Genomic DNA, 11,619 nt, shown 5'->3' with positions numbered 1-11,619 from the left:
TCCAAGCCCATATAACATGCACGAACGAAAACATTATCCAAACCTCGAGTGGCAAACATGGTGAAAGGGAGAGCCACCAGACATGCGATGAAAGCTGCAAAGAGATGCGAGAATAGAGAGGGAAAGGGAGACGAAACGAAATCAGCAAACTATGAAGCCATCCTCGAGCTATGAAAGAGAGCATAGAAGTATGAACACCAAAAATTAGATCTTGAAAACAAAGACGAGCAGAGACTATTGACGGTAAGCCAACGTTGAGGAATACAACATCAAAAACGACTAAACTCTGACCCAACCAAGAAGATGCAGTTCCTAACATCAGCTGAAATCTAAGGAAGAAGATGAGCAATCAATATTGACTGGAACAACCTACAATGCCGTGAGAATCAACCGAAAAACTGAAAACTCATAAACCCGATCTACAACAAATACCATATAATAAGAAGACAAGGAAGAACAAGAGAAAGATGTAAGTCTTTTTCCGGTGATGGTGAGAAGCACCGCACACCAGAAAGGTAACGAAATACATAGACGGGGATGGCTCAAGGTCAAAATATAGGGAGAGGGCAAAAACATCTTACAAGTTATAATTTTCAAAAATATGAAAAAAATATAATACAATTTTGACGTTGAACCCGCTAATCTTAGAATCAACAAAGTTATTGAAATTCAATAATCTTTTACATTAGATGCTCATTTCACTACTAACAAGTACTATACACACAACAACACATTATTCGAAAATACAAACACAAAATATATTAACATATCATCTATTACTACATAACACGCTAAAAACACCAAATAATGATCTTAACAAATAAAAACGACAACATAATTACATTATCCAAAAAATCATGTTCTTAGCAATAATAAAAATAATATTTCGCGCGAAGCGCGGACACCCTCCTAGTACCTAAGTATAATTAACCTGGCTAAAATATGTATCCTAAAACTACATTTGAAGCTGGAGTTGCAACTCAATTATGTTTGCATCTTCAAGAAAAGACAAAAGGCTAATTATAAAGCCCAATCCAGGGAAGTATTAACATTGAAAACCCAATCTCAAAACTCCTTCAAAGGCTTAAACCCATCAACAATGTAATATAGTTTTCCAGTCGAGAACAACTTCTTCAATGGCTACTTTAACATACAACGTAGGTAGGAATCTTATTTGGATGGGTTGGTGCAGTTTGCAAAGTTTATCTATGAGGTGAAATCATAAATTCGGCATCTTCAATGTAAATATCAGTTGTATGCAAACACTTCATCTCAATTAATTGGTATTTTTGATTTAGTGAAATTACTAGTACTTTTCAAAAACGTTAAAAAACATACAGATTTGAGGATATTATAAATGATAAAAATTTCTGAATCATGTTTTAGAACGTGAACGTGGATAATATGAGTGATATATCATTCATCGCCGTATCATAAAACTAGTGAGATTCATTAGTTTAATTAAGTTTTCTTATGTTCTTATTTGGTATATGTTTAACTGTTGTATGTATTTGGGGGATTAGTCATATTTCTGAAAAATACAAAACCGTGAAAAAGCTGCATATCATTCACATGAAAACTGAATATGTAAATATCATTCAATACTTATTTATAAAATGCTAATATTAGGATAAATTTAAAACCAGTTGTTAATTTGTATTTTATCATCCAGTATAGGCCTGGGCATTTCGGGTATCGGTTCGGTTCGATTCGGGTATTTCGGGTTTCGGGTAGTTTGGATAGGGGTGAATCCTAATGTGAACGTAAATCATAAAACCAATGATACCACCAAAACAGTTATGGAGTCGTTAGTGGTGATGTGTCCTGTCACAATACTCCCGCTTCCATAGCATACTTGGCCTCAAGTATGAAAATCAGGGTATCCCTTCCGCCGAACTAATATACCTTTGTCACTGCTCTGTTTTGGCGACTTACCATCTTTTTCTCAAGCATCCTCTATGGTTCTTTATCTTTGCAGAAATATTGAGGCAAAATCGAATGTGATGGAGGTGGATTTGGACAGAGCTTTAACTGATTCTCAGAAAAGACATTATGAGTGTGGTAACAAACAGTGTCAAGGTTGAAGGTTTGCTGTGTCTCTAGCGTACTGTCCAGTTCCCAAAGATGAAGTAAAGCAATCTGAGGTCCTTGTAACATGAGTTTGTTGAGACTGTTTCCTGTGATTTCCTTGGGACTGTTTGGTGAACATGTTTCCTGTGATTTCTGCAACCCAAGGGCAAGGTTTGTATTTCAGAACTAAACATGTATCCCTGCATCTTCCAAGAAAACACACTACATTTGTACTTAGTAATCAGTTCTCTACTTGCTGCGACGACTAGTGTTGGTTTGGTTGGTATCAAAGTGCACCCTAAGCTTTTAGCGATCTGTACATCGAGAAAGTTATGAGTGCTGCCAGAGTCGAGTAAGATATGCAACTTCAATTTTACAGTTAAATATCGGGGTTCCATTTAAGGCGTGGACAGAGATAATGGCGACCTTGTTGTCTTCATCGAGAGTTGTTTCACGTATTTGTTCTTCCAGCGCAATTTCTTCATCAAACTCTGTATCAGCTTCCAAGAACAAGAACTCAGCACGCCTATGCTTAAGTTGATGACCTGGTGTAAACGGTTCCTCACAAAACATGCATAAACCCTTACGTTTTCTTTCCTACATCTCTTCTAAAGATACCCGTTTCTGAGGTGTGTTGGAGAGGAGGGGGTTTATTGTTTTGATTTCCAACAGCGTTAGTCGTGGGTGGTGTTGAGGTGCTGAATTGGTTCTTCTTGGGTTGTGAGAAATTTGATCTTCATGAGTTGAAGGTGGGAGGAAGTGTTCTAACCAGAGTGTGTTGAAGAGATAGTTCATGAAGCTTTGCGATCCTTGCAGCTTCTGGAACGGTTGTGACGTTGAATTGACGTACATAAAGAGCCAAATGTTATTTAATGTTTGTCAAGAAGATACTCAGAGCATGGCCCAGAGCAAGCGTAATTCTGTTCGCAGCACAATAGAGCTTCTCTAAATGGATTTCAATGGTGTTGTTACCTTGCTTTAAGCTGACTAATTCGGATAGAGGGTCATCATATAGCTCTCCAATGCGTGCTGATACAGCTGCAACATATTCCGGCCAGAGTGGAAAGATGTTGTAGCGATTAGCGATGTAGGTGTGGTGCCACTGTAAGGCTTTGCATGTCATGTGAAGAGAAGCAAGGTGGACCTTCAGTTCAGGCAGTGTGCTGTCTATGGAGAAGAATTGTTTGCAATGATATATCCATTCTCTAAGAACTGACCCATTGAACATCGGAATCCAATTTTAGTCAATCTTGAAGCTAGTCCATTAGGTAGAGTTGGGTTGGGATTATGATCAGTATCAGGATTGTGTTGCAATGTTTTTGTCGTGCTGCCATCCAAAGTTTTCTGGCAGTTCTTCTTGTCGGGTCATTCCAGAGTTGGAAATAACAGCAGTTGAGTTGTCTTGACTTGTGCCTTGTTAGTTAGTCGAAGGTGGTGGGGTGTTGGCGAAGTATTTTTCCATCATGTTTCTGAGTTCAGAGATTTCTCCGCTTAGTTCCTTGCGGATTGCCTCTGTTTGCTGGTTTTGTGACAAAAGAAGTTCCTCGATTTGCTTGTTCATGTCGCTTAGAGCGGTAGCCTGACGGGTTTCGATTCCTTGACTGGTCATGAGGTAGTCGATTGCTCTGATACCACTGAGACGGGAAACGGATAGATAGATTCCCCAACTAGAAATCCTACTTGCGGATTCGAAGAAAGGGGGATACACAAACCTACAAACCTAGAAGATGACCAATTGACCTCTGAAGAAGAAGGACTGAGCTCGATATGCTAAGTTCTGTATGAACTTGAGCACGAGATAGATTCAGAGAGAGTTTGTGATTAAGGAATATTATTATTATTGATAAGCTAAATATGCCGTGAGGCTTACATATATAGGAAAACCAACTACTAGATAAAGCCAAATCAAATAGGAATCCTAATGTGAATGTAAATCATAAAACCAAACAGATAATGATAACATCAAAACTGTTATGGAGTCGTTACGGACCGTGGTGACGTGTCCTGTCACAGAATCTTCTAGTGAAGTTCAAATTTAACACATATAAAGAGCTTTTTTTTGTTAACTGATTGTATGTAGGATAAAAAGGAACATCATTTAGTGGAGAGTTCTGTTTTGGCTAGTAGGACAATCAAGCTCACATAAATCAAGGCACAAGATAAACATGAAGGTCATGAGAACTAAAATGCAGATGATTCTATATCTGGTAATTATACGACAAACGAACACAACAGAAGCAAATTGAGGAACTAATTGCTACTTCTGCCGTCATTCGAACATCACTTTGCTTATAATAAGTTTGGTTATGGCACCTCCTTGGTTGATCTGGAACTGGTCTCCTAATCCAAAATGAGCCATCAATAACCAAACAAAGCTATGAGTTCTCCACCTTTGCTTAGCTGAGCCGCGTGTTCGATAGCGCCACACTAAGTTGCTGCATAAGAAAGGAACTCAACCCACACTTCCCACATGTATGTCTCGCCCTTGACTTCTTTTAAGCCCATAAGCTCTTTGAACTTGTTTTTTACATCTCTGTACACAACTAGTCTTCTGAGATCTTCATCATTTGCATGAATGCCAGGCAAGCAAGCAAGCAATGCATTTCCCGTAGTTGTCCACCTCAGCCAGCATGAGAATCTGATCCTTTGGGTTTCTTACCCTTTGTTGGGCAACATGGGGACTTTCGTCATCAAGTTAAACATCTTCGTGTTGATATCCCCCAATTCTTTCTTCATGCCTTTGGTAAACTCATGTTTTGAAGACTCCACTTTCTTCAGCAGGCTGTTAAGTGGAGTAAAATGTTTCCTCACCTCATATCCAACGTCTTCGTTACGTTCTTGTAGCTTAATCAGATCACTGTTCAACTTACGTAGATTAAGTTGCAGCTTGGGAACCACATCCTCAGAATCTTCTTGGCCAACTAAAACATCAGGTGAACTTGTCACTGATTCAAGTCTCTTGTTTTGGTTATTGGTCTATGATCATGTTTGCTTATTGAGTCCAGCAGCAGTGCTTCCAGACGTCTTTATTATATCTTGCCTCTGATATGGAAGAAGCTTTGTATGTAGTTGGTTCACGATCTTGAGGATCTCTTGGATTGCAGTCTTTGGATCATCTTTTTTCTTTGGCACCTCTGGTGATAACTCCTTGGAAACCATGAAAACCCTTTCTTCTCAGCTCCCAGAAGAAACCTAAAACACACACAAGACCCAATTTGCAAAAAAAAAAAATGTCTAGATCAAGTTTTTTGAAGATATTCCATAACAAACCACATCAGTAATCAACTTGTGAACTTGAGGTAATTGGTAAGAAAGGTTTTATATTTTCCCTACCTAGAAAGCTTTTACGTACCTCTCGCAAAACGACTAAAGAAAGACACATTTGTCAAAGAAACGTTGTTTTTCTTACTTGTTTTCTGTTTTCCCACTCGTTAAAAAAGTGAAAAGCGGGAATTAACATTTCGGCATCGCCAAAGACAAAAGACCGACACATGGCAACACGTAACTAGTCTGGACCATTTCTATGTGACCAGTATACCCATGTATACTTCAAAAAAAAAGTGAGACCGGATCTCACCTGCAACATCAGTCAATTGCAAATGAGACAAGAGATGGAATAAACAAAGACTCAAGAGTTTAATAAGCTTATTAAAGTTCAGTAAATTCAATGCTTTTGTTAAAATTTTCTAATGCTATGTCGAAATTCGATACAGTAAATTGGATTATCTCAATTAGGCCTGGGCATTTCAGGTATCGGTTCGGTTCGGTTCGGGTATTTCGGGTTTCGGGTAGCTTGGATAGGGGTTAGAGGATCCATTTAGTACTTGACCTATTTTCGGTTCGGTTCGGTTCGGATAATTTCGGGTTCGGTTCGGTTCGGATAGTAAATGTAGGAACCGAAAAATATCCGGAAAAAGTTCGGTTCTCATTTGGATCCGGTTCGGGTTCGGATAGTTCGGGTAGTTCGGATAATTTGGATAAAATATCGGGTATTTAAGGTAAAATATCAAATAATTAGGATGATTTAGATAAAAAATTTGGACATTTCGGATTACTTTGGATATTTTGGATAAAACTATCCGGATATTTTCGGATACTTTCGGGTAGTTTGGATACTTTACAATAATTTAGTTATCATCAACTTTTTCAGATACTTTTAATAGAATTTTAAAATTAAAAATATATATTTAGTGATGTTATATGTATATATAATTAATATTTTTATATATTCGGGTACCCGTTCGGTTCTCGGTTCGGTTCCGGTTCGGTTCGATTATTTCGGATATAAAAATATAGGAACCGTACGGGTATTTGAGGGTATTGGTCCGGTTCCGGTTTCGGGTATTTCGGTTCGGTTCCGGTTCGGTTCTTCGGTTCCGGTTATTTTGCCTAGGCCTAATTCAGTATATGTTTTAGTATTTGTATGTGGCGGAGTCAAGTTTTTAAGTTGTATATCAGTCAATACTAATAACTAAAGAGATTACTAGCTAGGATCATAAAAACAAAATTTGATAATCAAACTGAAAATATAAAAATATATTTAATACGCAAATGAAAACAACAAGTAGATTACTCTCAACACACAATATGATTAAACAAAACATGGTCCCCTATCCATATCATGTCAAGCAATCTTGATCGCAAATGTACTTCTCCTGAATCGCAATAACGAGTTAACAGAATACGATTTATTTTAGTTAACAAAAAAAAAATAAGTGAAGCCTAAATTTCTGGCGTCAAAAACAGTTGAATATATGAAAATTTAACTATTAAAGTGGGGCAACTTATGCAACTATACAATTATCATAATGTATGCATTGACAAAACTTTTACCATTGGTCATTTTGTAACATGCGTCTTTAGCGTATGTGAAAGTGATATATGATATTTGATTTCTAGAAACTGCATGTGAACAAAAAAATCACCCCCCCAATACGGTACCCGCAGTTCGAGTCCCGCTGGCCATCCGGGTTAGGGTTAAATCCTAAGAATACGTGGAGTGTCATGGGCCTCGCGGGAATAGTCGGTTGACCACGGTCGTCGGAAACCCGCGGTTATCTAAAAAAAAAAAAAAAAACAAAAAAAAAAGAGAAACTGCATTTAACAACTTTAACAAAAACATAAACAAGACGTCGAAAAACAGAAGCCAAAAAAATATTGAAGCGAGTCCATCAGTTAGGTTAGGTTATGATCAGTGGCGCATTGTGAAATTGACAATCATTATTTAAAAAACTTTGGTGTTTTCTTTGCTGTGTCAATCACTGCGTCATGTCATAGCAAATAAACAACAGAATATAATTGAATAAACCGTGGTCCCTAGTACATATTAAAAATACCGTGAAATGAAGGGCATCAGAACATTTGAAAATCGTATTTATCGATATTTCATCTGACCCACACATATGTACATCGGGCAAGTCAAATTAGAACGTGATAGAGCCTTCAATAATGTATTGCCAATTTGATATACATATGTATGATACAGGATCAGCTTTCAGATAAATTGATTGTCAATCTCTAAGTCTTTCGTATGTGAATGGAATGAAATGGGTTATCTTATCTGTCGTTGTAGTAGGTCATTGATGTACTTCTGAGCGTAACACTGAGCTCACTAAGACGTGATGTGACCCAGTAATGGAGTCTAGATGAGATTGAATTGTATTCTGCTTTGATGATTGATCAACCAGCTAATTGTTTTAGTGACCATGAAACTATGGTCATGAATGGTAACTTCGTGGGTGCGGATTTCTGAGCGGTTTTGGTAAAACTGCACCATTCGTAACATTCTTCAAAGAGGCGTGCGGTTTTGTAAAACCAAAAGGTAAATCCGCACTTGTACAATTTGTTCAGTAAATAGTTAATAATGCACTTCAAATTAGGTAGTCTGTAATTTTTTTTTAACAACAATTGATTTTATTAGCACTTTAAATGGTATATGGCCAATACAAGAAATTCACCAACCAAATCGGTGGAATCGTATAAAAAACAACAATATTATGATCAATCAAGGATTGCTTTGCCAATGAATCAGCCGCCATATTCCTTTCTTTATTAACACTTCCTAGTGAGCAATCCGGTAGCAACGATATCCAATGGCGTATATCATGTAAGATATTTCATAACTGGACGTGATTAACCACAATCTCATTAACAATGCGATCCAGTTCTTTATTATCACCTTCAAATCAGACCTTTCTCCATCCTTTAACCCATACATACTGAGGAACATATAAAAAAGCCAATGCTTCACCTTGTAAAGGGGAGTTAACATTATCCACTTTCACAATTCCAGAGCAAATATGAATTCCTTGATGATTTATGATTATCCAACCAATCCCAGCATAGTTATTACCTTCCTTATAACTACAGTCGAAATTACACTTGAGCCAATCTTGAGGTGGTGGTTCCCGCTGTGAGCATTTAGAAGTTCTTACTTTCAACGACTCTGAGGTCATATAATGGAGATTCCATTCCTCATTAGCATCCTTAGCCCTTTGAACATCCTACATAGGGTGTACATTTCTCTTATCAAAGAGAAATTCATTTCTCGATTTCCATATGTACCATAACATCCAAAAGGATAGATTTGACAGTTCTTTAGGGGTCGTCGGACTCTTCTGAATATGAAGTAAAGATAATAAGTTATGTTTCAGATCCAGTGACTGAATACCTTGAGCAGAAGCAATGCCAAATAGCTAATGCGTGTGGGCAAAGAAACATCACATGATTGATAGACTCCTCTTCCATACAGCATCTTTTGCAGACTGGATCAGTGTTTATCCTCCGAGTGCATAACTGAACGTACGTAGGCAGAGCACCCGAAACCACTTTCCATAAAAATTGATGTATTTTAGGCAATATTTCTAATTTCCAAATTTCTCTTTTGATACTCAAAGACTCTGGAGGCTGTTGAATTGGCTCCCCTTCAGAAAACAAATGCGTAGCAGCCCAATATCCTGATTTAACTGTATAATTCATGTCTGCAGTGTAGGGCCACACATACTTATCGCACTGACTATATCTAGACAAGCGCATACCAGTAATAAGATCCACTTCCTCAGGTGCTACGTAATCTCTAATCTTTGTGACATTCCAGGTTCGAGTTTCTTGATCAATAAACTCTGAAACTTTCATGTTAGGCAACAGGCAAGGAGATTGAAGCTTTCCCGGAGGAAGAACATGTAACCAATGATCGGAGGAAGAACATGTAACCAATGATCCTCCCATACTCTAGTATCATTACCATCAGCAATCTGTACTACCATACCCTTCTGAAGTAGTTCCTTTCCAACTTGAATGGATAAGCAGCGTTTTCACCAAAAAATGCACTGAGCAATTATATTCTTTATTTTTTTACAATAAAAATATGTTTTAAATACATATGTTGTACATTATCTTAAGATACTCATTCACAATTCCAACATGTTAATAAGTACAGATTTTTCTTTTCATTTTAAAATTCAAATAAATGTGTATTTTTAATATCACGTAAATAGTAAAGTTTTGTACATAAATTTAACTGCAATATTTGCTACACCATCATATCATATAAATATACAAGATGTACAAGTATTTTCTGTTCATTTCAAAATTAAATAAGTTAGTATTAAATAAAGTGTATTTTGTACCTCAAATTACTTTGTAACCATAATAATATATGTTTTAGGATTTTCGCTCTTTATTTTAGCAAAGGATTTTCGCTCTTATTAATAAAACATAATATTCCTTTCGTATCACTTTAAATGATGTTTAAGGATTTTAATTTTGTTTCATAATAAGTGATGTTCTCACTATTCTAAATAAAATTTAATGTATTTAAAAATTGTGACCCATTACAAAATATTATATTTTTTTTTATTGGTTAAACTACTATTATTTAATACTACTTTTATGCAACCAAGATAAACTACATAATTTTTTATATTTTCTTATTTTTTGTGCAAAAACCTTAAAACCCACTTAAAATGATACAGGATGAGTAAAACTTAGTTATTAATGCATAGTTTTTTGTAATTATATATTTTTTATATTTCTAAACCAATAAAATTTTAGAAAATGCAATTAATGTTCTTAGAAGTTCACAATTTTTCATTAGTAATTGACAAAAAAATGTATTGGAAATATAAAAAAACATCTTTTTGCAAACAATTTTTTTTCTACAATATGCAACTTTTTGAAATGGAGGGAGTATAATATACATATCTTTTTCACCATTTGATACCATTTAACTATATACAATAAAAATAATAATTTCACTGTTTTATTGAATAATTAAAATTTTAAATCTAATATTTACTAAAATTTAATAAATTTATTTTATTTTTTTTTTCTATCAAACCCGCTCTCTTTTTCTTATCAAAACCGCATTACTTTTTCTATCAAATCTGCACTTATACTGCAAACCGCATGAACCGCAGTTAAACCGTACTGCACTTAAATTTTGCACCGCTTATATTATCAATACTGTGGTTACCATTCGGACCCTATATGTGTTCTTAGATAAACCAAAACTGAATCAGAAGAATCTTGATTTAAAAAAAAAATTATGTATATATAAATGATATACTTCTTGTTCATGTTTTCATATTTTGAACATACAGATACTCTATTTTACTATTTATAATGTTCACACTGTAAAGGGGCGAACAATATTCACGTACGGTTCAAAACTGTTTTGTAAAATAATAGTGCAAGTGACAGTAGGCAGAGGACATGTACGGGACAATAACACGTGACTAGTTACAGTAAATTGGCCAACATTTTTAATGTGGATAAGCTATGACTTGTCAACCAGTTCCAGTATGTAAATCTCCTTTAATTATTCAACCAGTTCCATGTTCCCTAACCGTATCTTTAGAATTCTTCGTTTCTTTTTTCCAAAACTATATATTTTTTTAAATATAACCTTGTGGATGGATTATTCCCTGCATTATTGGTTGGCTCCGCGTTGCTTTGGCAGAGGTATGTAATATATATTGTTGGCAACACTTAAATTATTAGGTTATGTCAAAGTGGAAGAACGCGATTCCAGATAGAGCTTCACAAGTTTATTCTGGAAAAAAGTACAACGCCGAGAAGGCTCATAGCTAATAGGTTTTCCACGGTTTTTCGCTTGGCCCGTGGATCTCATTTTGTGTGACGAGTGACACTTTAATTTTTCGAATGCTCAATAAATTTGTTTATTTACTACGTAATCATCATATAATTTTTCTTCATGTTTTGGGCTTAGTCACAAGATACCGTAAATTAGGCCTGGGCAAAATAACCGGAACCGAAGAACCGAATCGGACCCGAACCGAAATACCCGAAACCGGAACCGGACTAATACCCTCAAATATCCGAACGGTTCCTATATTTTTATATCCGAAATAACCGAACCGAACCGGAACCGAACCGAGAACCGAACGGGTACCCGAATATATAAAAATATTAATTATATATACATATAACATCACTAAATATATATTTTTAATTTAAAATTCTATTAAAAGTATATGAAAATAGTTGATGATAACTAAATTATTATAAAGTATCCAACCTACCCGAAAG

This window comes from Brassica oleracea, chromosome C7 (genome assembly GCF_000695525.1).
Source record: "Brassica oleracea var. oleracea cultivar TO1000 chromosome C7, BOL, whole genome shotgun sequence".
Classification (NCBI taxonomy): Eukaryota; Viridiplantae; Streptophyta; class Magnoliopsida; order Brassicales; family Brassicaceae; genus Brassica; species Brassica oleracea.
Note: the sequence above shows the minus strand (reverse complement) of the source record.